This window comes from Cyphomyrmex costatus, unplaced genomic scaffold (assembly GCF_001594065.2).
Source record: "Cyphomyrmex costatus isolate MS0001 unplaced genomic scaffold, Ccosl1.0 scaffold8, whole genome shotgun sequence".
Classification (NCBI taxonomy): domain Eukaryota; kingdom Metazoa; phylum Arthropoda; class Insecta; order Hymenoptera; family Formicidae; genus Cyphomyrmex; species Cyphomyrmex costatus.
Genome location: NW_017280375.1, coordinates 1,016,460 through 1,024,211, shown reverse-complemented (window position 1 = coordinate 1,024,211; position 7,752 = coordinate 1,016,460).

The window sequence follows — 7,752 nt, the reverse complement described above, 5'->3', positions numbered from 1 at the left end:
AAGGTCGAATGTTATTAGTTACCTATTAATCATCGTTTATAGTGACCGAAGTACAATGTAAGATGGGAATGCGGAAGCTTTTATTATCGTAGTATCGTAAAGTTATAGATTCCAATTCAATGGTCTACTCATTTTGTAACATTTAAAATTTACAAGAGTAATCTCATACATTAATTGAAAATTTATTAAAATAATATTCGGCGTGTTCAGGAAGCACGCGTTATCCGCATTGTAATTTTGTCTTTATCATGTAACCTGTACCTTATCGTATATTGAATGTTATTTTGCTTTATTATTGTTCATTAGACATCAAATAAGGATAATCGTGCACTTAACGTTTTATCGCGCAGTAGAAAATATAAATGACATTTACAAATTTCTTTTTATATATTCTTACAGCAATGGAATTTAAGTCTATATTAAAATGAACAATATTCTTATCTCTAAAAAAAAACCCAAAAGTACTCATTTAAATAATATATAAATAATAAATTATCTATGAAAGCTTAAATGGAAATCATTCAATGAGTATTAAACATAATCTGTTCTTCGAAATTAGTTCTATGATAACGTAAAAGTTTCTCTTGCAAATGTAGTAATATTTTTAATATTTCGGACTATGTTCTACATACTCCTTACTTAACTCATCGTTATTTAAATTCAAATTTTAATTTCAAATTATTTGTTAAGACAAAATAATTTGCTAAATTTTTCAATATAATATATTTACATAATCATTCAGATTTTAATTAGAAATTTAAATTTAAATTTAAATAACGATGAGAATTAGTTAAAAAACCGCTCTGAACAATAATATGTTTTTCGAGTCATAATATTATTCTAGAACTGACTATTGGAAAAGCTACGTACATCTAAGATTAGCGATGTTATGAAGCAGACTCCAGACGTTAAAAACAGGTTCTTTATTGGAATACAATTTATAAAATAGAAGCTTCTACATTTTGATTCTATTTATACCATTCTATTCATACAGGAAAACTTCATTACTTAATATTAAAAAGCTATTGAAAAAGCTATGTGCATCTAAGATCATCACACGCAATTATTAAGAAGTAGGCTCCTGACATTAAAAAACAGGTTCTTCACTGGAATACAATTTATAAAATAGAAGCTTCTACATTTTGATTCTATTTATACTATTCTATTTATACAGGAAAACTTTATTACAGCTGATTAATTTGAGTGGTACATTATTAATCTTCGGAAAACAGTCCCGGGGGCTCGATTTCTAGTGAAAGGAGATGGAATTAATTAATAGAGTATTTTCAGAATTAGTGATCATCAATGTAGATGAAATTTGAATTCTTTGACTAATTGTAAGAAGGAAGTATAGTTGCGTTACCGGTATTGCCGGTTTTGTGAACATATGGACTTATTAACAACGGTTATTCGGACAAGACTTTGTATTGTGGAGGGGATTTGATCCGTTCGTGGGTCACCGTAAGAATCAGGTACATCTTCACGCACTGAAAAGATCTCAGCTAGAACTAGGTGATTCAACTGTAATTCTGAACCATCTGAATCAAATATTATTTTTTGAAAACTTGTGAAGATACTACAAGAACAAAATAATACTACAGGAGCAAAATAAAAAATATAACTTCACTTGATATTTAATGTTACTCAGTATAATACTAATTTGATTAGCATTTTACATACAATTCACGTGTCAACGCGTGTCTTGAGTCATCAGTAATTCTTATTGCTTTTTTTCCTGCGTTATATCATTTTATTTTGTTATTTTTTATATTGCGTATTATGCTTATTCTAAAGAATGAAATTATTTGAATTGTTTTTTATAAATAAAGATATTTGCTAATATCTTAATGTCAAGGATCGATGCATCTACGCGAGTTAATGTTAAAGTGATTTTCTAGTAGAGTACTAAAAATTTGGTAGGTCCTCATCAGAACTCTCACCAAAATTACAAATATCTATAAAATTTAGATCAAATATAAAAATAAAATAAAAAGAATGTACAAGACTCTGAGTATTTAAAAAACAAAGATAGACAAAGGCATATAAGAGTCAAATATATAATATCAGCACTGTTGGGCACAATTAAATTGTTTTGATAATTAATAATTAACAATTAAAATTACATTTTTAATTGCAATTGACAATTAAATAAGTTAATTGTAATTGTGGGTTTGTACTATAAAAATTAATTGTTAATTGTACCCATAATTAAATAATGATTACAATTAATTAATTGTTAATTGTCCTCTTACAATTAACAATTGATTAATTGTAATCATTATTTAATTGTGGGTACAATTAACAATTGATTTTTATAGTATGTATTGCGAATTGTTCTGTTAATATTCTAAATATTGAAAATCTATAGTGCACGTAACGTAAAATATTATGCATGCAAAAGTGTAATTTTAGAATATTATTTTATATCTACTTATCCGTCTACTTGTCAATTGCTCTTGTCCGTTTTGTCTCTCGGGAGTTACTCGGAATCGCTTCGAATGAAGCCAGCGTATACTTGAGATGTGTTTCAAATCTATTATAGATTTGGTAAGAATCTATTATAGAATTGATAAGTAGACGGATAAGTAGATATAAAATAATATTCTAAAATTACATTTTTGCATGCATAATATTTTAGTAGTTATGCACCCCTAAAAATGGACTTTAGTGGCTCGGGATAAGAGACTTGTGTCTTTTATAAATTTTTTGAACATGACTGGATACACTACCACGTCTCCTGATCACTTATTTTTTAGAGTACAGATATATAAAAAAATATCTTAAAAAATATTAAAAAAGTAATTTAAAAATATTATATAACGGAAGAGAGTGAAATACGGTGCAAAACATGAATGACGGGGGGGGGGTGCAGGGTGAAGGGATCGAAGTTGGTGGAGATGTAGGATACACATTTGTAATATTATTTAAATTCTTTAAATTGTGAACTGATTGTAAGTGTTAATTGTGCTTTAGTTGCAATTGAAATAATAATTGCAACTAAGTTAGTTGCAATTAATTTTAATTGCAGTTAACTTTAATTGTAAAATGCGATTGATCGTTTAATTGTGACCTGCAATTAATCAATTAATTGCAATTGAAACACTACAATTAAATAGTTCAATCATAATTGATTAATTGATTGAAGATTCAATTGATTGATGCCCAACACTGAATATCAGATAACAAAGTCATAACATGATAATACATTTTATTTGTTTCTGTAATTATGTAAAAGTATTATCATGTTATGACTTTGTTATCTGATATTATATATTTGACTCTTATATGCCTTTGTCTATCTTTGTTTTTCAAATATAAAAATTACGTATATCCTAATGAAATAGTATGAAACATACGGTAGTAAATCAAGAGCTGCATCTTTACCAAATGAAAACAAGATGATGTTATGTTTATTTTTCAAAATTAAATTTGTACGCAGATTTGTGCATGTGAATATCTCTCCAGAATGACCTATTATTTTTTGTTACCCTTATTATAATCGTAATTTTTAAAATTATTATAATCTCGTTTTTTAAGGAAGTAATGGTAATATTTTATCTATTTTAATAATTTTATCTATTTATATATGATTAGATCAGGTAAAAAAATTTATACATAATTATATCTACCAAATTATGTACAATCATATATAATGAGATATAAACTTTTTTTCCCGAGCATTAATTCACTATTTTAAAAACTTTGTAAAAGTATTCTCATTTCAATTATGAAGCAACCCTGAAAATTTCAAAATAGAACTCGAATGAATTGTATAGTTAAAAAATTCTTTTGTGTAACGGCGTGGTTTCATTTAGAGCTGTGAATATAAATGAGAAGAATTAAAGATCTTTAAAATCGATTAAAAAGAACTTATATATATTCTCATCGGTATTCAGTAGTTTAATAATCTTAAAGTCTCTTTACAATTTTTTTAAATTTTAATATTAAAATCTTCACTTTTAAAACGTCTTTTAAGTTTTCGTGAATTCGATAATTTTTACATATAAAAAAATAAAAAACTATAAGTTGGATAAAATAGGAATTTTTCTTCTCACACACCTTATAGATCTGTTATAAAATTAAAAAATTGTAAAATTTTTCAATTTTATAAAATAAAAACTTAAATTTTTTCCTACAAAAGCTTTTTTTTAAATAATCTTAAGATTTTTTTTGTTACTGTTGTGGGTTATCGCGAATTAAATAACAGGAGCAAACAATTAAACATGAAAGAGATGAAATATTGCTACGAACAAAAGTTCTGATTCAATAAAATCTCGAGATGTTATATGGTCATTTTAAGATTAACTGAGGTTGGACTTAAATCAATCTTATATAAATATAAAATCGAATTCCACAAATCTGTTCTGTTTTAATATTATTAAATTGGGGGAAAATATAAATACATAAGTTATTAAATCTAAATGAGAATGGATTAAAATGGATTGAAATTTTATTTATCCGAATGCGTATTTTAAAAATAACAAAGTATTTTTTTATTTAAAATTTTGAATTGAGAAATATTCGCAAGACACAAAAGCTAATATTATTTTTTATAGGATGAAAATATAGAAATGTGCTTTATTCAATTCGCACAAATGAGTAAACATTCTGCATTCGGATTGAAAAGGATTCTAAAAAAGCATTTTAACGTTTACGAATGCGCATTTCTGAAACTTTCAATCCGTTTCAATCCATTATTCTTGATTCTTTCGTTACTAAATAAGAACATTTATTGAAGTAGTAAGGCATGAATACAAAAGAGAAAAATATTTATGTACAATTTGTGTATTTTTCATTAATTACGCGCGTAATCACAATAATACTTTATAAAAGTAATTCATTAATTTTATCATCGTTTACAATTGAATACATGAAGTATGTTACGAATTTATAATAATATCATTTATATTTTTAGAAATTAACTATAATTAATTAAAATTTTAGTGTGTTCTCCATTGAAAATCGATTATATAATTATTGTGATTCAATGTTTGTGATAATATTTTTATTATGAAGGCATAAGCCGATACATATATCTAGTTCATTTGAAATGTATACTTCTTTCAGCTCCCCCATATTAATTTCATAGAAGGTAAAAGCCTTCTATTATCTGCGAAATTAATAATAATCTGCAGTTATTATCTGCATTTATTATCTACATTAATATTGATTTCCTTTATTACTTAGTAAAAACTTTTAATATCATTTAACTAACTATGTTGTTCTTATTTACATTTTTAAAGATGCACTTTACATTTAATTATTATGATTATATTGTAAGTACATTATAATTGAGATGCTTAAGACATAATAAAAGTTCATTATATATAGTGTGCAGTGATACGCAATCTTTCTTAAATTGATTTTCAGATATAAAATTAGGGTAAAATTTTGCAAACCCTATAATGTCTATTTCGGTACCGTAGATGTATCATATGTACACATCACTTTTTATAAATTATTAGGAAACGCTTGTGCTTTTTGCATTTCACAGAAACTTAAGTATCTATGGGAAAAATATCATATAGAGAAGTTTTTAAAAATGCATTTTAAAGAGGAAAAGTAGAGCTTTAACTTAACGTTTAAATTTTGTCTCTATGATATTTTGTCCTTGAAGTGTAAAAAATTGAAAACTGATATATTTATTAATATTTTTGTTGTATTCTTTAAAGCGCTGTATTTGGATAGAACATCATTAGACAAAACTTAACAGACAAGCATTCTAAATTTTAAAATAATTTTTGAAAAATAGTGTCACGATCATTTTTTGCAAAGATATCGAATTTTTTATTGTATAAAATTTTGTTGTGTAAAAATTTACTTTTCCTATAATGTTTTTAGCTTTGATATTAAAAAATGTTCGCGCTACTTACGTATTACTTTGATAATCTACGAACAGCCCCGTAATATGAGTCAGCCTTTAGAGTTAACCACGCATGTTCGTCATGTTGTATTTTTTTTTATCTTGTAAAAGCTTTCGCCCGTCTGTTATTATCTACTATTAATTATCCTAATAAAGTGTATTGTCGTTCACTCATTTCATGAATTCCGTCATTACGTCTATTCAATAAAAAATTTACAAAAAAAAAATTTTTAATTACAGTTCGCTCGTATTATGCAAAGCCAGTGGCGTGGCCAAGGGGATGGCTATCTGGGCTGCAGCCACCCCAAAATTTTGAATAATTTTAATAATTGTGAAAATATCGTTTATCATGTATTAAAAATATATTTGTTAATTTTCCTTTGTATTTGTATACAAGTAAACAAAAATTCGATAAATTACACGGAAAAAAAATATTGCTGCTAGTGCAACCGCAAAAAGTGACGTTGGGAGAACGGTAAACTCGCAAAATCTCAACTGGATATTAATATTTATTATTCAAATTTTTACACTATAATCTTTGACATATTCTGTGGCTTGTAGAGCTATTCCGAAATTTTCGAAGCACTTTACAACAAAATGGCGGATTTTTAATAATATTTTGTCGAGTTTAGTGAATTTTTTTTCAAACGTTAAAGTTGTGTTACGAATTTTCGAATTAAAAATTTTCATTAATGTTATATTGTAGTTGAATATTTGAAGAAGTTTTCTATAAAGTTTTAGATCTTTAAATGTAGTAGTAAAAAAATTATGACAATTTATATGCAGTGTCATTGAAACGTCTGACGCAATATTGCAACGACATGTACATAAATGAATATCATTACATTTTTGTTATTGAATTTAAAGATCTGAAACTTTTCAGAAAACTTCTTCAAATTAAATTAAAAAATTTTTAATTTAAAGAAATACAAAAAAATTAAATAATAAACTAAAAATAATAAATTAAAAATAAGAACAAAAAAACCTCTGCAATTATCACAACCTTTCAAGCCTTGTAAAGGCTTAAGTTTATTGGCGACTACTTAATGTAAAAATCAAATTGATGTACAAAATGTTATATAAATCAACATTAATTACATTTTTATTTAACGTTTTAAACGAAACTTTTTTGTTTACGCTTCACTAGTATAAAAAAGAATATTTTAAAAAACTGATTTCTACAGCCCCCCCCCCACCGAAACATTTTTTTCGCCACTGTGCAAAGCAATTATGTAATATTACGATCAGTGATCGAGCTTAATGAAGAAATTATAAATAATGTTTTTATATACATATTTATTAAAAAATTAATGAAAAAATGAACATTTTGGACCATGGGTCCTTCTTCGGCACATATAACGATAAAGATGAAATTTTTTTTGACAATTCATTTTTTTATAGCATTGACAATAATAATATGAATGTACAATTGAAATGTTTGAAATTGTTGCAAAGGATATAGATGATGTTATACATACTGATAACTTTCATGTTGAAATCTTGTATTATATGTGAAAAAATATTTATTATAATAATATACTTGATCTGAATAAATTTTTTCAAAATATTTCAAAAACTTTTTAATTTAATTTTAATTTAATTTTATAAAATATATCGTCGGTCTCTATCAGAAAAAGTTTCTTTTGAGTGTATCAATTTTTTTAAAAAACATTTTTTAATTTACAAAGTCTACTTGCTTTTGTGTTAAATTTTGTCCGATGATATTCTATTCAAGTAGAGTGCTTCAAATATGTGTGTGTGTGTGTGTGTGTGTGTGTGTGTGAAAAATAACAAAAATATAGAACAAAATTGAAATACGAGAAAATCGGAAGTGTTCCTAAATGGTAATGTATAATACATACATTATTATTTTGATAATTGTATAAAAT